Source organism: Penaeus vannamei, chromosome 13 (assembly GCF_042767895.1).
Source record: "Penaeus vannamei isolate JL-2024 chromosome 13, ASM4276789v1, whole genome shotgun sequence".
In the NCBI taxonomy this organism is placed as follows: Eukaryota; Metazoa; Arthropoda; class Malacostraca; order Decapoda; family Penaeidae; genus Penaeus; species Penaeus vannamei.
In genome coordinates this window covers 11,088,840-11,112,762 of record NC_091561.1, presented here as the reverse complement: position 1 = coordinate 11,112,762, position 23,923 = coordinate 11,088,840, and positions in this window count along the sequence as shown.

Below are 23,923 nucleotides of genomic sequence, written 5' to 3'. Positions count from 1 at the left end.
GGCGATTACTTGCCTTACGTACCCGACATTCATAGAATCTACTTACCTGGCACTTACTTGCCTTACTTACCTGACATTCATAGAATGTACTTACCAGGCGCTTACTTGCCTTACTTACCTGACACTCATTGTATCTATTTTACTTACCTGGCGCTTCCTTGCCTTACTTACCTGACACTCATTGTATCTACTTACTTACCTGGCGCTTACTTGCCTTACTTACCTGACACTCATGGAATCTACTTACCTGGCGCTTACTTGCCTTACTTACCTGACACTCATTGTATTTACTTTACTTACCAAGCGCATACTTGCCTTACTTACTTGACACTCATAGAATGTACTTACCTTGCGCTTACTTGCTTTACTTACCTGACACTCATAGAATGTACTTACCTGGCGCTTACTTGCCTTACTTACCTGACATTTATAATATTCACTTTACTTAACTGGCGCTTATTTGGCTTAATTACCTGATAATGACTGTGTATACGTTACTTACCTGGCGCGTACTTGCCTTACTTACATGACACCCCTCAAATTATTTTGATTTCCCCACTAAAGGCCGTCGCTGAAGCTTCACGAGCACCAATCGCATCCACGATTAAAATTTTCATGATAGATTTGGTCCCGCAGGTAGAACGCGGACATATTGTACACAGCCGCCAGGGGTTTCAGATCACATGAACCCGCGAGCCCAGTGTTTCCCAGCCTATTTATTTTTGTAGACTATCCAACAGTATCCATTCTATTTCTCTTTTTATATGCTTACATTCAGGTTAAAATAATGATACTAATAAACAGCTTAATAGCCTTTACTGAAGTAAATGTATGACAAAAATTTGTTGAAGACGCAACTTTTTATGTCATATTCTTAGTATAAATATTCCCAAACATTTATCAAATTGTCATACATTTTTTTTTCTTTTTTTGTCCCCAAGGGTTCCTACTTGCCTTGCTTGACACTCTTAGGATCTGCTTTACTTACCTGCCACTTACTTGCCTTACTTACCTGACACTCATAGTATCTACTTTACTTACCTGGCACTTACTTGCCTTACCTGACACTCATAGAATCTGTTTACCTGGCGCATACTTGCCTTACTTACCTGACACTCATATCTAATCTACTTACCTGGCGCTTACTTGCGTTACTTAGCTGACACTCATTGTATCTACTTGACTTACCTGATGCTTACTTGCCTTACTTACCTGACACTCATAGCATCTACTTACCTGGCACTTACTTACCTGATACTCATTGTATCTACTTGACTTAACTGACACTCATAGCATCTACTTACCTGGCGCTTGCTTGTCTTACTTACCTGACACTCATTGTATGTAATTTACTTACCTGGCGCTTATTTGCCTTACTTACCTGACACACATAGAATGTACTTACCTGGCGCTAACTTGCCTTACTTACATGACACTCATAGAATGTACTTACCTGGCGCTAACTTGCCATATACTTATTGTATCTACTTTACTTACTTGGCGCTTACTTGCCTTACTTACCTGACACTCATTGTATCTACTTTACTTACCTGACACTCATTGTATTTACTTTACTTACCTGGCGCTTACTTGCCTCATTTACCTGACACTCATGGTATCTACTTTACTTACCCGGCGCTTACTTGCCCAACTTACTTGACACTCATAGTACCTACTTTACTTACCTGGCACTCACTTGCCTTACTTACCTGATACTCATTGTATCTACTTTACTTACCTGGCGCTTATTTGCTTTACTTACCTGATACTTGTTGTATCTACTTTACTTAACTGGCAGTTATATGCTATACTTACCTTACACTCATAGTCATACATTTATTTTTTTTTTTTTTTTTTTTTTTTTTGTCCCCAAGGGTTCCTACTTACCTTGCTTGACAGTCATATGATCTACTTTACTTACCTGGCGATTACTTGCCTTACTTACCTGACACTCATAGCATCAACTTACCTGGCATTTACCTGATACTGATTTACTCATAGGATCTTCTTTACTTACCTGGCGCTCACTTGCCTTACTTACCTGATACTCATTGTATCTATTTTACTTACCTGGCGCTTACTAACTTTACTTACCTGATATTAATTGTATCTAGTTAACTTTCCTAGCGCGTATTTGCTTTTTCTTATCTGATACTCGTATCTACTTTAATTACCTGGCGCTTATTTTCCATACTTACCTGCTACTGATACTATATACTTCACTTACCTGGGGCGTACTTGCCTTACTTACATGACACCCCTTACCTTATTTTGATTTTCCTACTAAAGATCGTCCCTTAAATTTCACGAGCACTAGTCGCATCCACGACTAAAATTTTCATGATAGATGTGGACCCGCAGGTAGAACGAGGATATATTTACACAGCCGCCAGGGGTTTCAGAACACATGAACCCGCGACTCGATTCTGATACTCTATCCCAGTGTCTGCAACCCATTTATTTTTGTAGACCATCCGACACTAGTCATTCTATTTTTCTTTTTTATACACTTACATTCAAGTTAAAATTATAATAATAATAATGATAATAATCAACAGCTTGATAACCTTTACTAAAGTAAATGTATGACAAAAATTTGTTGAAGACGCAACTTAAGTTATATTCTTAGTATGAATAATCCCAAACATTCATCAAATTGTCATATGATTTTTCTTGTCTCCAAGGATTCCTACTTGCCTTACTTACCTGACACTCATAGAATCTATTTACCTGGCGCTTACTTGCCTTACTTACCTGACACTCATAGTTTCTAGTTTACTTACCTGGCGCTTACTTGCCTTACTTACCTGACACTCATAGTATCTAGTTTACTTACCTGGCGCTTACTTGCCTTACTTACCTGCCACTCATTGTATCTACTTACCTGACACTCATAGCATCTACTTACCTGGCGCTTACTTGCCTTGCTTACCTGGCACTCATAGCATCTACTTACCTGGCACTTACTTACCTGATACTCATTGTATCTACTTTACTTACTTGACGCTTACTTGCCTTACTTACCTGACACTCATAGAATCTACTTATCTGTCGCTTAGTTGCCGCATCTACTTTATTTACCTGGCGCTTACTTGCCTTACTTACCTGACATTCATAGAATCTACTTACCTGGCACTTACTTGCCTTACTTACTTGACATTCATAGCATCTACTTTACTTACCTGGCGCTTACTTGCCTTACTTACCTGACACATAGAATGTACTTACCTGGAGCTTACTTGCCTTACTTACTTGACACTCATGGTATCTACTTTACTGACCTGGCGCTTACTTGCCTTACTTACCTGACACTCATAGAATGTACTTACCTGGAGCTTACTTGCCTTAGTTACTTGACACTCATTGTATATACTTTACTTACCTGGCGTTTACTTGCATTACTTACCTGACACTCATTATATCTACTTTACTTACCCGGCGCATACTTGCCTTACTTACTTGACACTCATAGTACCTACTTTACTCACCTGGTACTTTCTTGACTTACTTACCTGACACTCATATTACCTTCTTTAATTACCTGGCGCTCACTTGCCTTACTTACCTGATACTCATTGTATCTACTTTACTTACTTGGCCCTAGTTTGCTTTACTTACCTGATACTCGTTGTATCTACTTTACTTACCTGGTGCTTACGTGCTTTATTTACCTGACACTCATAAAGTCTACTTACCTGGCGCTTACTTCCATTACTTACTTGACACTCAGTATCTACTTTACTTACCTGGGGCTTACTTGCCTCACCTGACACTCATAGAATTTACTTTACTTACCTGGCACTTACTTACCTTAATTACCTGACACTCATAGTACGTACTTTACTTATCTGGCTCTTACTTGCCTTACTTACCTGACACTCATAGTACCTACTTTACTTACCTGGCTCTTACTTGCCTTACCTGACACTCATAGTACCTACTTTACTTACCTGGCGCTTACTAGCTTTACTTACCTGATAATCGTTGCATCTAGTTTACTTACCTAGCGCGTATTTGCTTTACTTATCTGATACTCGTATCTACTTTACTTACCTGGCGCTTATTTGCCATACTTACTTGATACTGATACTATATACTTTACTTACCTGGCGCTTATTTGCCTTACTTACATGACACCCCTCACATTATTTTGATTTCCCTACTAAAGACCGTCCCTTAACCTTCTCGAGCACCAATTGCATCCACGACTAAAATTTTCATGATAGATGCGGACCCGCAGGTAGAACAAGGATATATTTACACAGCCGCCAGGGGTTTCAGAACACATGAACCCGCGACTCGATTCTGATACTCTATCAAAGTGTCTCCAGCCCATTTATTTTTGTAGGCCATCCGACACTAGCCATTCTATTTTTCTTTTCTTTATACACTTCCATTCAAATAAAAAAAAAAATAATAATAATCAACAGCTTGATAACCTTTACTAAAGTAAATGTATGACAAAAATTTGTTGAAGACGCAACTTAAGTTACATTCTTATTATAAATAATCCCAAACATTCATAAAATTGTCTTATGATTTTTCTTGTCTCCAAGGATTCCTACTTGCTTTACTTACCTGACACTCATAGAATCTACTTACCTGGCACTCACTTCCCTTACTTACCTAGCACTCGTAGTATCTACTTTACTTACCTGGCGCTTACTTGCCTTACTTACCTGACACTCATAGAATCTAATTACCTGGCACTCACTTCCCAAACATTCATAAAATTGTCTTATGATTTTTCTTGTCTCCAAGAATTCCTACTTGCCTTACTTACCTGACACTCATAGAATCTACTTACCTGGCACTCACTTCCCTTACTTACCTAGCACTCGTAGTATCTACTTTACTTACCTGGCGTTTACTTACCTTACTTACCTGACACTCATAACATCTACTTACCTGATACTCATTGTATCTACTTTATTTACCTGACGCTTACTTGCTTTACTTACCTGAGACTCATAGCATCTACTTACCTGGCGCTTACTTACCTTGCTTACCTGACATTCATTGTTTCTACTTTACTTACCTGGCACTCACTTGCCTTACTTACCTGACACTCATAGAATGTACTTACCTGGCGCTTACTTGCCTTACTTACCTGACACTCATCGTATCTACTTTACTTACCTGGCGCTTACTTTCCTTACTTACCTGACACTCATTGTATCTACTTTATTTACCTGGAGCTTAATCGCCTTTCTTACCTGACAATCATGGAATCTACTTACCTGGCGCTTACTTGCCTTACTTACCTGACACTCATGGTATCTACGTTACTGACCTGGCGCTTACTTGCCTTTTTTTTTTTTTTTTTTTTTTTTGTCCCCAAAGGTTCCTACTTGCCTTGCTTGACACTCATAGGATCTACTTTACTTACTTGGCGCTTACTTGCCTTACTTACCTGACATTCATAGTATCTACTTTACTTACCTAGCACTTACTTGCCTTACCTGACACTCATAGAATCTGCTTACCTGGCGCATACTTGCCTTATTTACCTGAGACTCATATCTAATTTACACAAAGTCTGTCCTTGCACACCAGACTGAGGGAAGCCTGAACTCCCCTCAGAACTCCCTCAGTCAAGAAGGGGCTCCAGCTGTACCAGCCAAAACAGCTGCCCCCACTTCCAAAGGCCTTAAACCCCTGCAAAGGGGAGGCGTGAAGCGACGAAGGGTGGAGACTGACTCTGATGAAGAGGCAGAACACACCCCAAGTCGACTAACGCGGTTTAAGGTACCAAAAAAACCTGAAGACTTCGACAATGCATACCAGCTGGTAAGGGCATTGGAGAAGGAAAGAAATGTGAGATTATCAATCCGAATCTCCAGAGATGAGGGCATGATCATTGCCCCCAAAGACAAAGCCACCATGAACTTCCTGCAGGAAATCAAGGTGCTTAAAGATGGGAGGAAGGTGTGTATCTCACCACTGACCTCCCAAGAGAAAAAATCCAAGATGGTGCTACTTGGCTTTCCACTAGGGTTCGACGTGGAGGTGATCACGTCTCTACCACAAGTGGTGGAAGCTTCCCGCATGACCAAAGGGAAGTCTCCAACCAGGCAAGTCCTTGTTATCCTCAAGGGAGCCCCAATCACCACCCTTGATCTGGGTAACTGGGGCTCATACAAGCTCAGGACATATGTGCCAGAGCCCTTGAGGTGTTTCACGTGCCAAAAATTCGGGCATCACCAGGCCAACTGCAAGGCCAAAGCCAAATGTGGTGTTTGCAGCGAGGCACATGAAACGGAAGTGTGTATTAAGGCACACAAAGATGGCCAGAAGGACACAACAGCCAAGTGTCCAAACTGTGCCAAAAAACATCATGCCTGGAGTCTGGCTTGCTCTGTCAGGAAACAGGCAGTGATTAAAAAGCAGGAGTTAGCCAAAAAACGTCCCGACTTTGTCCCTGCGCCCCCAGGTACCCATGTCTGGGGTCAAAACAAAAAACAAAATAAAAAGGAGAAGACTCCCCGACCTCCTAAGAGGAAGGAGTCGCCCACACAGAGAAAATTGGATACCTCTAACAGAGAGGAATTCCCCGAGCTTGCTAGTGGCAAAACCACAAAAAAGAACCAAAGGGAAAAAGGTTCAAAGCCCACAGCAATGGTCCCCCCAGTAGATGATAATCTTTTCTTTGACGAGAAAGATATGACTCTCCTGTTGAGTGCTGTAGTTTCTGCAGTAGCAACAGCCTTGGGGAGGACCAGTGAGGAGGCGGAGAAAGCAGTGCAGGTCGCCATGACAGCTATGACCCAAACTGTGGCAGCTCTGAAGGGAAGGAAGCTAGAAGCCTCCAAACCGATAACGAGCAGCGCTCCCCTCCCCAAATCCTCGGATGACAGGCTAGCTTCAAAAGAAACATCACATAAAACCCCAGCTAGTCTGTCAGGACAGGCTGAAACTGTGCAGCAGGCCGAGTCTGTACAGCCAAAGTCTCGTCCTCCGAACCAAGGTGACACTTCCAACCTAGGCCCTACATCCCCTGGTAAGGCCTTAACCGGAGTGTCTGACTTAGAGGAAGTTGTACAATCCTCAATCAATGAGGATCTGTATTTATCTGATGCCACCAGCACTGGGGCATCAGAAGATGAAGCAAGTGACACTGAGTAACCATCATGGCACACAATCTAAGCATACTGCAGTGGAATATCTGTAGCTATAAAAGCAAGAACTCATTTCTCCAGTCCATTGTGCGAGCAAGGAGCTTTGACGTCGTCATGCTCCAGGAGACACTAACAATGGGATCCGTGTGCTTCTCAGGATATCATGCCTTCACCACTCCAAACCTGGATGGTGCTAGAGGCCTGATGACCCTGGTAAAAGAAGCTATCCCTTGCTCCTTAATAGCCAATCCGCCGCACTGTGGAGATGGTGTTGAATCTCTTGCTGTTGAGATTCAGCTACCTGGGGGCTCTATAAAAATATACAATATTTATAGCAAACCACTGTGTGAGAGCTTAGATCTAAACCAGGTCTGTGCTACTGCAGCACAAGACCGAGTGATCATAGGGGGAGACTTCAATGCACACATGGCCATGCTGAATCCCCGCAAAAGGCCGAACGCGGCAGGCATTCACATAGCAGAAGTGCTTGAGACATTCCCTGAGATCGCTCTTCTCAACACCAAAGAACCAACGCATGTGAAGGGAGGGGTCCTAGACCTCACCTTTGCCACTGCAACAATGGTGGAGAGAATTCGATGGTGTGTTGATGATACAGTTACTAGTGATCACTACGGCATAGTCACCACACTAATGGATGCAGGTCCAGCCCAAAGACCACATCACATTCCTAAATGGAAAACTGACAAGGCCAACTGGTTTGCCTTCCAGGAAGGCTTGGCTCGATGTCTGAAAGACAATGTACCCAATAACGATAATGAAGATGTGGATGTGCTAGAGGCAAGGCTAATCCAGGCCATAAACCAGGCAGCCTCACAAACCATTCCCAAAACTCGTCCATGGTCCAGAACTCACAAAGACGCCTGGTACTATAATGACGAGATCAAAGAGGTCAACCACAGGGTTAATATGTGTAGAAAAAACTTCCGACGGCAAAGATCTCCCGACAATCTGGCCCTGCTGAGGGAAGCTGTTGTGGATGCCAAGGAAACTGCCAACAGAGTAAGGCAGGAAAAATGGCTGGAATGGTGCCAGTCTTTTGGGTACCAGACCAGCCTTACAGAGCTGTGGAAACGGGTCAGGCAAGCGACAAGCCGCCAAGCCCCGAAATGCACTCATCATGACCCACAATCAGAGGCTAACAGATTGGTGCTTGAGTTCTCTGCCAGAACCAGCACCAACAATCTGCCTCCAATGATGAGAGAAAAACAACAAAACTTAAATCCAGAAAGACTTGCTCTCATAAGAGACAAGGCACTCGAAGCTGATGAAGCAGATGCCTTGTTCTCTCTTAGGGAACTAAGAAAATCATACAAATCCAGTTCTGGGTCAGCACCGGGATCTGATGGGATCTCTCACCCCATCATTTCTCATCTAGGCCTTGCAGGAGAACTTGCATTCTTGCAGGTTATCAACAAATCCTGGCAAACAGCCACAGTGCCCCAGAACTGGAAACAAGCCACAATAGTTCCCATCCCAAAGCCAAAGGAGCCTGGCAAGTACCGCCCCATCTCTCTTCTCAGCTGCCTGGGCAAAACAGCTGAGAAGATGGTACTCAACAGGCTCCGATGGAAAACGGGTCCCCCCCATGAACACCTGCACGGGTTCACAAGGGGTAAGAGCACTGCTCATAGCATTTCCACACTCTTAAGCACAATCTGCACCTCGCCCGCCGTGGTTGTCTTCCTTGACCTGGAGAAGGCTTTTGAATTGGCAAGTCCACTTGCCATTCAAGAGACCCTAATCCACAAAGGAGTCAAAGGCAGACTCTTGGCCTGGATAGCTGACTATTTTAAAAATAGATCAGCAAATGTCAGATTTCAAGGCCACCTCTCACAGCACATGCCACTTGAAAATGGAACTCCTCAGGGAGGGGTTCTTAGTCCAGCCCTGTTTAATACCCTCATGTCCAACATACTCGACATTCACCTGCCAGAGGGATGCAAGATCATCTCTTATGCAGATGACTTGGCAATCATAGCCTCTGGCAACCACTGCCTAACTAGGGCTCAGCGTTGTCTGAACCTGGTGTCTGAAGAGTGTTGTAGGACGGGTCTAAAAATATCAGCAGCAAAATCCAAAGCAATGGCACTGAGAACCAATGTCAGAAACAAAAAACTCACCATACAGGGTATAGATCTGGAATGGGTGAAGGACTATCTATACCTTGGTGTATGGATAGGACACACACTCACTTTCAAAAAGGAGATCCAATACCTGCTTGACAGAACCAAGGAAAGACTGTCAGTCATGAAAGTCATGACAGGGAGACACATAGGAGCAGGACACAAAGTACTAAGATCATTCTATGTACATGCTGTCCGTCCTATTATTGACTATGCATCTGTCGCCCTCATTGCTTCCAGCACAACATTAAAAGAAAAACTGGAAACAATACAAAACGAAGCAGCCAGGATCATTCTAGGTGCACCTAAGTGGACAAAGGTCATCAACCTCCTCATGGAAACTGATTTACCGTCCGTGGACACTAGAATTGATCTAATGGCAGCACAGTTCCTTTCCAAGGTCCTGCAGGCACCCACAAACTCCTATTTAAGACAAAGAGTTCTCAGACGCCTACAACAAGATTATCAGTTGTTTGCAGACAATTCCTGGCTCACACATACAGCCAGAGTTTTGATACGCTTTCAACTAAAAGATTTATTGCTTGCCAAGGGTATGGACTCCCCCCACCCTGACTACAAAGAACCCCCGCCGTGGGCAAACGAAATGATCGAATTCTCAATTTTAAATCTCACAATGAGAAAACATCAATATTCCATGCCTAGCCTAAAGGCACAAGCACAAAGGGTCATTGAACAAATAACTCCGCCGGGTAGTATAACTTACTACACGGACGGATCCGTGGATCCAATAAACCATACTGCAGGCGCCGGCTTTGCAACAAAGGATACCACAGCATCCATTAGGGTCACTGACAATGCCTCAACGCTTCAGGCTGAAACGGTTGCGATCATGGAAGCATTGACACACGCGTCCCTGAGGGGAGGGCACGTTGTCATTCACACAGATTCAAGAGCAACTATTGACAGTTTACAGCATAGCATGCCCCCAGATAACATCTACCTCTTGACAACAGTATTATACATAGCCCAAAGAATCCTTAGTCAAGGTAGAAGAATCATCATAAACTGGGTCCCAAGCCACATAGGCATACAAGGGAACGAGCTTGCTGATAAACTAGCCGAAAAGGGCAGGGGTATGCCCCCATCCTCCATGATCGTTAAACCCAGCCGAAGGGGACTGAGCCAAGGTACCAAAGCTGCAGCGTGTGCGGTCCTCCGGGGAGCACATAGAGAAAACATCACAAAATCGCTCGCTGCCAAGTGGTACTCAGATGCTTCAGGCTATGAGCCACTGGCCCTTCCTCCAAACACAAAAAGAGGTACCGAAGTCATACTATTCAGACTAAGACTAGGTTACCAATGCGCTTGGCAAATTATTGACAGTGAGTCTGGGAGGTCATGTAAACACTGCGGCGAGCCTAACGCCACCCTGTTACATTACTTGCAGAATTGTGTACACACACAATTTCTGAGACAGGGACCACCCACCACAGCCGCCGGGCTGGTAAAAAGGGTGTGCAACATGCTTTCACCATGGCAGCTGGATCGCTTGCTTGCAATCCAGCCACCGCGGTAAGCATGCAGTTCAAAGAAAACATTTGAGTTAACTAGAAATAGTTAACACAGGCCGGGCCACCCCAGAGAAAAGGCCCGGGCGAAGCATGACTTCGCAAATCTAACTGAACTGATCTAATTTACTTACCTGGCGCTTACTTGCCTTACTAGACACTCGTAGAATCTACTTACCTGGCACTCAATGTATCTACTTTACTTACCTGACACTCATAGCATCTACTTACCTGGCGCTTACTTCCCTTACTTACCTGACACTCATAGCATCTACTTACCTGGCACTTACTTGATACTCATTGTATCTACTTACCTGACACTTACTTGCCTTACTTACCTGATACTCACAGCATCTACTTACCTGACACTCATAGAATCTACTTACCTGGCACTTACTTACCTGACACTCATTGTATCTACTTTACTTACCTGACGCTTACTTGCCTTACTTACCTGACACTCATAGAATCTACTGATCTGGCGCTTACTTGCCTTACTTACCTAACACTCATAGTATCTACTTTATTTACCTGGCACATACTTGCCTTACTTACCTGACACTAATAGAATTTACTTACCTGGCATTTACTTGCCTTACTTACCTGATATTCATAGTATCTACTTTACTTACCTGGAGCATACTTGCCTTACTTACCTGACAATCATAGAATGTACTTACCTGGCACTTACTTGCCTTACAGTTATTGTATCTACTTTACTTACCTGGCGCTTACCCGGCTTACTTACCTGACACTCATTGTATCTACTTTACTTACCTGGCGCTTACTTCCTTTATTTACCTGACACTCATGGAATCGACTTACCTGGCGCTTACTTGCCTTACTTACCTGGCGCTTACTTGCCTTACTTACCTGGCGCTTATTTGCCTTACTTACCTGACACTCATTTCATCTACTTTACTTAACTGGCGCTTACTTGCCTTACTTACCTGACACTCATTGCATCTACTTTACTTACCTGGCGCTTACTTGCCATACTTACCTGATACTCATAGTATATACTTTACTTACCTGGCGCGTACTTGCCTTACTTACATGACACCCGTCACCTTATTTTGATTTTCCTACTAAAGGCCGTCGCTGAAGCTTCACGAGCACCAATCGCATCCACGATTGATATTTTCATGAGAGATGTGGACCCGCAGGTAGAACGCGGATATATTGTACACAGCCGCCAGGGGTTTCTGAACACATGAACCCGCGACTAGAGTACGATACTCTATCCCAGTGTTTCCACCCCATTTATTTTTGTAGACTATCCAACATTACCCATTCTGCTTTTCTCTTTCTATATACTTACATTCAGGTTAAAATAATATTAATAATCAACAACTTAATAACCTTTACTAAAGTAAATGTATGACAAAAATTGTTGAAGACGCAACTTCTTATGTTTTATATTATGACTATCCCCAAACATTTATCTGTCATACAATTTTTGTCTTACTAGCCTTACTTACCTGACACTGATTGTATCTCCTTTACTTACCCGGCGCTTATTTGCCTTACTTACCTGACACTCATAGAGTCTACTTACCTGGCGCTTGATTGCCTTACTTACCTGACACTCGTAGAGTCTACCTACCTGGCGCTTAATTGCCTTACTTACCTGACACTCATAGTCTACTTTACTTAACTGGCGCTTATTTGACTTGCTTACCTGACACTCATAGTATCTACTTTACTTACCTGGAGCTTACTTGCCTTATTAACCTGGCACCCCTAGTATCTACTTTACTTACCTGGCGCTTACGTGCCTTACTTACCTGGCGCTTACGTGCCTTACTTACCTGGCGCTTACGTGCCTTACTTACCTGGCACTCATAATATCTACTCTACTTACCTAGCGCTTCCTAGCTTCCTGATACTCATTGTATATACTTTACTTACCTGACGCTTACTAGCTTTACTTAACAGATACTCACTGTATCTAGTTTACTTACCTAGCGCGTATTTGCTTTACTTATCTGATACTCGTATCTACTTTACTTATCTGGCGCTTATTTGCCATACTTACCTGCTACTGATACTATATACTTCACTTACCTGGGGCGTACTTGCCTTACTTACATGACACCCCTCACATTATTTTGATTTCCCTACTAAAGACCGTCCCTTAAACTTCTCGAGCACCAATTGCATCCACGACTAAAATTTTCATGATAGATGTGGACCCGCAGGTAGAACGAGGATATATTTACACAGCCGCCAGGGGTTTTAGAACACATGAACCCGCGACTCGATTCTGATACTCTATCCCAGTGTCTGCAACCCATTTATTTTTGTAGACCATCCGACACTAGTCATTCTATTTTTCTTTTTTATACACTTACATTCAAGTTAAAAATAGAAATAATGCTAATAATCAACAGGTTGATAACCTATACTAAAGTAAATGTATGACAAAAAAATGTTAAAGACGCAACTTATGTTATATTCTTAGTATAATCCCAAACATTCATCAAGTTGTCATACGATTTTTCTTGTCTCCAAGAATTCCTACTTGCCTTACTTACCTGACACTCATAGCATCTACTTACCTGGCATTTACTTGCCTTACTTACCTAACACTCATTGTATCTACTTTACTTACCTGGCGCTTACTTGCCTTACTTACCTGACACTCATTGTATCTACTTTACTTACCTGGGGCTTACTTGCCATACTTACCTGGCACTCATAGAATCTACTTTACTTACCTGGCGCTTACTTGCCTTACTTACCTGACACTCATCGTATCTACTTTACTTACCTGGCGCTTACTTGCCTTACTTACCTGACACTCATTGTATCTACTTTACTTACCTGGGGCTTACTTGCCATACTTACCTGGCACTCATAGAATCTACTTTACTTACCTGGCGCTTACTTGCCTTACTTACCTGACACTCATAGCATCTACTTACCTGGCACTTACCTGATACTCATTGTATCTACTTACCTGACACTTACTTGCCTTATTTACCTGACACTCACAGCATCTACTTACCTGGCGCTTACTTACCTGACACTCATAGTATCTACTTACCTGGCACTTACTTACCTGATACTCATTGTATCTACTTGACTTACCTGACGCTTACTTGCCCTACTTACCTGACACTCTTAGCATCTACTTACCTGGCACTTAATTGCCTTATTTACCTGACACTCATGGAATCTACTTACCTGGCGCTTACTTACCTAACACTCATAGTATCTACTTTATTTACCTGGCGCTTACTTGCCTTACTTACCTGACACTCATAGAATCTACTTACCTGGCACTTACTTGCCTTACTTACCTGACATTCATAATGTCTACTTTACTTACCTGCCTTACTTACCTGACACTCGTAGAATGCATTTACCTGGCGCTTACTTGCCTTATTTACCTGACACTCATTGTATTTACTTTACTTACCTGGAGCTTACTTGCCTTATTTACCTGACACTCATTGTATCTACTTTACTTACCTGGCACTTACATTATCTTTTGTACTTACCTAGCACTTGCCTTACTTACCTGACACGCATGGAATCTATTTACCTGGCGCTTACTTGCTTTACTTACCTGACACTCATGGCATCTACTTTACTGACCTGGCGCTTACTTGCCTTACTTACTCTTTTTATATGCTTACATTTAGGTTAAAATAATGATAGTAATAACCTTTACTAAAGTAAATGTATGACAAACAATTGTTGAAGACGCTACTTCTTATGTTTTATATTATGACTATTCCCAAACATCAGTCATATGATTTTTGTCTTACTTGCCTTACTTACCTAACACTGATTGTATCTACTTTACTTACTTGCCTTCATTACCTGACACTCACAGAGTCTACTTACCAATTGCTTAATTGCCTTACTTACCTGACACTCGTAGAGTCTACTTACCTGGCGCTGAATTACTTTACTTACCTGACACTCGTAGAGTCCGCATACCTGGCTCTTACTTGCTTTACTTACGTGACACTGACTGTATCTACTTTACTTACCTGGCGCTTATTTGCCTTACTTACCTGACACTCATAGAGTCTACTTACCTGGCGCTCAATTGCCTTACTTACCTGACACTCGAAAGTCTACTTACCTGGCGCTTAGTTGCCTTACTTACCTGACACTCATAGTATCTACTTTACTTACTTGGAGCTTACTTGCCTTATGTACCTGGCACCCATAGTATCTACTTTACTTACCTGGCGATTACGTGCCTTACTTACCTGGCTCTAATGATATCTACTCTACAAACCTAGCGCTTCCTAGCTTCCTGATACTCATTGTATCTACTTTACTTACCTGACGCTTACTAGCTTTACTTACCTGATACTCATTGTATCTAGTTTACTTACCTAGCGCGTATTTGCTTTACTTATCTGATACTCGTAACTACTTTACTTACTTGGCGCGTATTTGCTTTACTTATCTGATACTCGTAACTACTTTACTTACTTGGCGCTTATTTGCCATACTTACCTGATACTGATACTATATACTTCACTTACCAGGGGCGTACTTGCCTTACTTACCTGACACCCCTCACCTTATTTTGATTTCCCTACTAAAGACCGTCCCTTAAACTTCACGAGCACCAATCGCATCCACGACTAAAATTTTCATGATAGATGTGGACCCGCAGGTAGAACGCGGATATATTTACACAGCCGCCAGGGGTTTCAGAACACATGAACCCGCGACTCGATTCTGATACTCTATCCCAGTGTCTCCAGCTCATTTATATTTGTTGTCCATCCGACACTAGCCATTCTATTTTTCCTTTTTATACATTTACACTTACAGGTTAAAAAAAAAAAAAAAAAAAAAGATAATGATAATAATCAACAGCTTGATTACAAAAATTAGTTGAAGAAGCAACTTATATTATATTTTTTGTATGATTAATCTCAAAGAGTCATCAAATTGTCATACATTTTTTTTCCTTTTGTCCTCAAGGGTTCCTACTTGCCTTACTAACCTGAAACTCATAGAATCTCCTTACCTGGCACTCACTTGCCTTACTTACCTGACATTCATTGTATTTACTTTACTTACCTGTCGCTTACTTTCCTTACTTACCTGACACTCATAGTATCTAATTTACTTACCTGGCGCTTACTTGCCTTACTTACCTGACACTCATAGCATTTACTTACCTGGCGCTTACTTGCCTTACTTACCTGACACTCATAGCATCTACTTGCCTGGCACTTACTTACCTTACTTACCTGATACTTATTGTATCTACTTTACTTACCTGACACTCATAGAACCTACTTATCTGGTGCTTACTTGCCTTACTTACCTAACACTCATAGTATCTACTTTATTTACCTGGCGCTTACTTGCCTTACTTACCTAACACTCATAGTATCTCCTTTATTTACCTGGCACTTACTTGGTTTACTTACCTGACACTCATAGAATCTACTTACCTGGCACTTACTCGCCTTACTTACCTGACATTCATAGTATCTACTTTATTTACCTGGCGCTTACTTGCCTTACTTACCTAACACTCATAGTATCTCCATAATTTACCTGGCGCTTACATGGATTACTTACCTGACACTCATAGAATCTACTTACCTGGCACTTACTTGCCTTACTTACCTGACATTCATAGTATCTACTTTATTTTCCTGGCGCTTACTTGCCTTCCTTACCTAACACTTATAGTATCTCCTTTATTTATCTGGCGCTTACTTGCCTTCCTAGACTCATAGCATCTGCTTACCTGGCGCTTACTTGCCTTACTTACCTGACACTCATAGCATCTACTTACTTGGCGCTTACTTGCCTTACATACCTGACACTCATAGCATCTACTTACCTGGCACTTACTTACCTTATTTACCTGATACTCATTGTATCTACTTTACTTACCTGACACTCATAGAATCTACTTATCTGGCGCTTACTTGCCTTACTTACCTAACACTCATAGTATCTCCTTTATTTACCTGGCGCTTACTTGCCTTACTTACCTGACACTCATAGAATCTACTTACCTAGCACTTACTTGCCTTACTTACCTGACACTCATAGAATCTACTTATCTGGCACTTACTTGCCTTACTTACCTAACACTCATAGTATCTCCTTTATTTACCTGGAGCTTAATTGCCTTATTTACCTGACACTCATAGAATGTACTTACCTGGCGCTTACTTGCCTTATTTACCAGACACTCATAGAATCTACTTACCTGGCACTTACTTGCTTTACTTACCTGACACTCATTGAATGTACTTACCTGGCGCTTGCTTGCCTTACTTACCTGACACTCATAGAATCTACTTACCTGGCACTTACTTGCCTTACTTACCTAGCACTCATAGAATCTTAGTATGAATAATCCCAAACATACATGAAATTGTCATACTTTTTTTTTTTAATCCCAAGGCTTCCTACTTGCCTTACTTACCTGACACTCATAGCATCTACTTACCTGGCACTCACTTGCCTTATTTACCTGACGCTCATTGTATTTACTTTACTTACCTGGCGCTTACTAGCCTTACTTACCTGACAATCATAGTATCTACTTTACTTACCTGGCGCTTACTTGCCTTACTACACTCATAGCATCTACTTACCTGGCGCTTACTTGCCTTACTTACCTGACTTATAGCATCTACTTACCTGGCGTTTACTTGCCTTACTTACCTGACACTCATAGCATCTACTTACCTGGCACTTACTTACCTAACTTACCTGATACTCATTGTATCTACTTTACTTACCTAACACTCATAGAATCTACTTATCTGGCGCTTACTTGCCTTACTTATCTAACACTCATAGTATCTCCTTTATTTACCTGGCGCTTACTTGCCTTACTTACCTAACACTCATAGTATCTCCTTTATTTATCTGGCGCTTACTTGCCTTACTAGACTCATAGCATCTACTTACCTGGCGCTATCTTGCCTTACTTACCTGACACTCATAGCATCTACTTACCTGGCGCTTACTTGCCTTACTTACCTGACACTCATAGCATCTACTTACCTGGCATTTACTTGCCTTACTTACCTGATACTCATTGTATCTACTTTACTTACCTGACACTCATAAAATCTACTTATCTGGCGCTTACTTGCCTTACTTACCTGACGCTCATAGAATCTACTTACCTGGCACTTACTTGCCTTACTTACCTGATACTCATTGTATCTACTTTACTTACCTGACACTCGTAGAATCTACTTATCTGGCGCTTATTTGCCTTATTTACCTGACACTCATAGCATCTACTTACCTGGCATTTTCTTGCCTTACTTACCTGATACTCATTGTATCTACTTTACTTACCTGACACTCATAGACTCTACTTACCTGGCACTTACTTGCCTTACTTACCTGACACACAGAATCTACTTACCTGGCACTTACTTGCCTTACTTACCTGACACTCATAGAATCTACTTACCTGGCACTTACTTGCCTTACCTACCTAACATTCATAGTATCTCCTTTATTTACCTGGGGCTTAATTGCCTTACTTACCTGTCACTCATCTAATGTACTTACCTGGCGCTTACTTGTCTTACTTAACTGACACCCATGGAATGTACTTACCTGGCACTTACTTGCCTTACTTACCTGGCGCTTACTAGCCTTACTTACCTGACACTCATAGAATCTACTTACCTGGCACTTACTTGCCTTACTTACCTGGCACTCATAGAATCTACTTACCTGGCACTTACTTGCCTTACTTACCTGACATTCATAGTATCTACTTTATTTATCTGGCGCTCACTTGCGTTACTTACTTAACACTCATAGTATCTCCTTTATTTACCTGGCGCTTACTTGCCTTACTTACCTGACACTTATAGCCTCTACTTACCTGGCACTTACTTACCTGATTCTCATTGTATCCACTTTACATACCTGACGCTTACTTGCCTTGCTTACCTGACACTCATAGCATCTACTTACCTGGCACTTACTTGCCTTACTTACCTGACACTCATAGAATCTACTAATCTACTAAGGTGCTTATTTGCCTTAATTACCTGTAAATTAAATGTGTGACAAAGAATTGTTGAAGACGCAACTTCTTATGTTATATTATTAGTACGAATATTCCCAAACATTTATAAAATTGTCATACTTTTTTTCCCAAGGGTTCCTACTTGCTTTGCTTGACACTCATAGGATCTACTTTACTTACCTGGCGCTTACTTGCCTTACTTACCTGACACTCATTGTATCTACTTCACTTACCTGGCACTTACTTGCCTTACTTACCTGACACTCATAGAAACGACTTTACTTACCTGACACTCATTGTATCTACTTTACTTACCTGGCACTTACTTGCTTTACTAAACACTTATAGAATCTACTTACCTGGCGCATACTTGCCCTACTTACCTGACACTCATAGTATCTACTTTACTTACCTGGCGCTTACTTGCCTTACTAGACACTCATAGAATCTACTTACCTGGCGCTTACTTGCTTTACTTACCTGACACTCATTGTATCTACTTTACTTACCTGACACTCATAGCATCTAATTACCTGGCGCTTACTTGCCTTACTTACCTGACACCCATAGCATCTACTTACCTGATACTCATTGTATCTACCTGACGCTTACTTGCCTTACTTACCTGACACTCACAGTATCTACTTACCTGGCGCTTACCTGATACTCATTGTATCTACTTACCTGACGCTTACCTGCCTTATTTACCTGACACTCATAGCATATACTTACCTGGCACTTATTTACCTTACTTACCTGATACTCATTGTATGTACTTGACTTACCTGACGCTTACTTGCCTTACTTACCTGACATAGCATCCACTTACCTGGCGCTTACTAGCCTTACTTACCTGACACTCATTGTATATACTTAATTACCTGACGCATATAGCATCTACTTACCTGGCGCTTACTTACCTTCCTTACCAGACACTCATAGCATCTACTTACCTGGCACTTACTTGCCTGATACCCATTGCATCTACATACCTTACGCTTACTTGCCTTACTTACCTGACACTCATAGCATCTACTTACCTGGCCCTTACTTGCCTTACTTACCTGACACTCACAGCATATACTTACCTGGCACTTACCTGATACTCATTGTATCTACTTACCTGACGCTTCCTTGCCTTACTTACCTGACACTCCTAGCATCTACTTAACTGGCGCTTACTTGCCTTACTTACCTGAAACTCATTGTATCTACTTTACTTACCTGGCGCTTACTTGCCTTACGTACCTGACATTCATAGAATCTACTTACCTGGCACTTACCTTACTTACCTGAATTTTATTGTATCTACTTTACTTACCTGACACTCATAGCATCTACTTACCTGGCGCTTACTTGCCTTACTTACCTGACACTCATAGCATCTACTTACCTGGCACTTAATTGCCTTACTTACCTAACATTCATAGTAACTACTTTATTTACCTGGCGCTTACTTGCCTTACGTACCTGACATTCATAGAATCTACTTACATGGCACTTACTTGCCTTACTTACCTGACACTCATAGAATCTATTTATCTGGCGCTTACTTGCATTATTTTACCTGACACTCATAGTATCTACATTGTATTTACTTTACTTACCTGTCGCTTACTTGCCTTACTTACCTGACACTCATAGAATCCACTAACCTGGCACTTACTTGCATTATTTTACCTGACACTCATAGAATCCACTAACCTGGCACTTACTTGCATTATTTTACCTGACACTCATAGTATCTACTATACTTACCCGGCGCTTACTTGCCTTACTTACCTGATACTCATTGTATCTACTTTACTTACCTGGCGCTTATTTGCTTTATTTACCTGATACTTGTAGCTACTTTACTTTACTGGCACTTATATGTCATACTTACCTTACACTCATAGTATCTACTTTACTTACCTGTCGCGTACTTGCCTTACTTACATGACACCCCTCGCCTTATTTTGATTTCCCTACTAAAGGCCGTCGCTGAAGCTTCACGAGCACCAATCGCATCCACGATTAAAATTTTCATGATAGATTTGGTCCCGCAGGTAGAACGCGGACATATTGTACACAGCCGCCAGGGGTTTCAGAACACATGAACCCGCGAGCCCTGTGTTTCGCAGCCCATTTATTTTTGTAGACTATCCAACATTATCCATTCTATTTCTCTTTTTATATGTTTACATTCAGGTGAATGTGTTCATAGTAATAAACAGCTTAATAGCCTTTACTAAAGTAAATGTATGACAAACATTTGTTGAAGACGCAACTTCTTATGTTATATTCTTAGTATGAATATTACCAAACATTCATCAAATTGTCATACTTTTTTTTTTTTTTTGTCCCCAAGGGTTCATACTCATAGGATCTACTTTACTTACCTGGCGCTTACTTGCCTTACTTACCTGACACTCATAGGATCTACTTTACTTACCTGGCGCTTACTTGCCTTACTTACCTGACACTCATAGAATCTAGTTTACTTACCTGGCGCTTACTTGCCTTACTTACTTGACACTCATAGAATCTACTTTACTTACCTGGCGCTTGTTTGCCATACTTACTTGACACTCATAGAATCTACTTTACCTACCTGGCGCTTACTTGCCTTACTTACCTGACACTCATAGAATCTAGTTTACTTACCTGGCGCTTACTTGCCTTACTTACTTGACACTCATAGAATCTACTTTACTTACCTGGCGCTTGTTTGCCTTACTTTCCTAACACTCATAGAATCTACTTATCTGGCGCTTACTTGCCTTACACTCATTGTATCTACTTTACTTACCTGGCGCTTACTTGCCTTACTTACCTGACACTCATGGAATCTACTTACCTGGCACTTACTTGCCTTACTTACCTGACACTCATAGCATCTACTTACCTGGCGCTTACTTGCCTTACTTACCTGACACTCATTGTATCTACTTTACCTACCTGGCGCTTACTTGCCTTACTTACCTAACAAGCATAGAATCTACTTATCTGGCGCTTACTTGCCTTACACTCATTGTATCTACTTTACTTACCTGGCGCTTACTTGCCTTACTTACCTGACACTCATGGAATCTACTTACCTGGCGCTTACTTGCCTTACTTACCTGACACTCATATCTACTGTACTTACCCGGCGCTTACTTGCCTTACCTGATACTCATGTTATCTACTTTACTTACCTGGCACTTATTTACTTTACTTACCTGATACTCGTTGTATATACTTTACTTAACTGGCGCTTATATGCCATACTTACCTTACACTCATAGTATCTACTTTACTTATCTGGCGCGTACTTGCCTTACTTAACTGACATTTACAATATTCACTTTACTTACCTGACGCCTATTTGCCTTAATTACCTGATAATGACTGTGTATACTTTACTTACCTGGCGCGTACTTGCCTTACTTACATGACACCCCTCAAATTATTTTGATTTCCCCACTAAAGGCCGTCGCTGAAGCTTCACGAGCCCCAATCGCATCCACGACTAAAATTTTCATGATAGATTTGGTCCCGCAGGTAGAACGCGGACATATTGTACACAGCCGCCAGGGGTTTCAGATCACATAAACCCGCGAGCCCAGTGTTTCTTAGTATGAATATTCCCAAACATTTATCAAATTGTCATACATTTTCTTTTTCTTCTTTTTTGTCCCCAAGGGTTCCTACTTGCCTTGCTTGACACTCATAGGATCTACTTTACTTACCTGGCGCTTACTTGCCTTACTTACCTGACACTCATAGAATCTACTTTACTTACCTGACACTCATAGTATCTACTTTATTTACCTGGCGCTTACTTGCCTTACTTACCTGGCACTCATAGAATCTACTTTACTTACCTGGCGCTTACTTGCCTTGCTTACCTGACACTCATTTTATCTGATAATGGAATAATAAAAATAATAATGATAATAACAATAATGGCGATAATGATAATGATTATGATAATAATGATAATAGCAACAACAATAATGATAATAATAATAATGATTATAATGATCATAATAATAATGGTGATGATAATGATAATTACTATAATGATAACAATAATAATAAAAGTAAAAATATTAATAACAACAATGATAATAATAATGATGATAATGATAATAGGGACGATCATAATGATAATGTTAAAATTAAAGGTGATGAAAATAATGATAATAAAAAATATAAGAATAATAATGATAATCATAATCATAATAAAATGGTAATCATAACAATTTAATGATTATGATAATAGTAATAATAATAACAATAACAGTTTTAATAAAGCATATCATTACTATCTTAATTAGCATCAATGATAACGATGATATATATCGATTATAATCATAAGAATTTAACAAAGCTAAACCGGTGAGATATCAAACAAATAACTTTATTCCTTATCTCCCAGATTTGTATACTTAATGATTAAGTTTAGGAAAAAGTAAATTATCATTTTTCGACTAAATATTCTCAAAATTCATGTAGCCTGGACATGTAACTTTGGGAACTGACTTGTAATTACTGCAGTTTGATAAGGTTTTGTCAACAACTATTGATTAACGAATTGTGGATTAATCAGCTTGTACACGTATGGCTGTTTGCGCGTGTGTGTTGTCATTGCTGTTGTTGTTGTTATTGTGTGTGTGTTGGCCTGTGTTTGTGTGGATAATGAGTATTACTTTGAAAATCATTTCCATATCGCAAATAACATGACATATCCAGCCATGCTCTTTGTAATGTCGCTCACTGCATTTAGTGTTCTAGTGAATGAACACATTAGGAAACAGCTTTGAAAGTTATCGTGTTGTGTATTCGGTGTGAGTGTGTACGTGAGAGAATGAGTGAGTTTGTGTGTATGTGTGTGTGTGTGTGTGCGTGTGTTTGTGTGTGTGTGTGTATTTAGAATAGAATTTCATCTTGCAAAATAAAGGAAATAAAATGACAGAGGCGATAAGCAAATGTTTATGCAAAAAGCGTATAATGAGAGAAGGAAAGGGATAAAGAAGGAGATAAAACGTAAGAGAAACGTCTGTAAATAAAAATATACAAAATAGACACAAAGGGGGAGGCGGACTTATTCTACAGTGCATCTCAAATTGTTTCCTTTAAAATCTGTCAGTGATATGT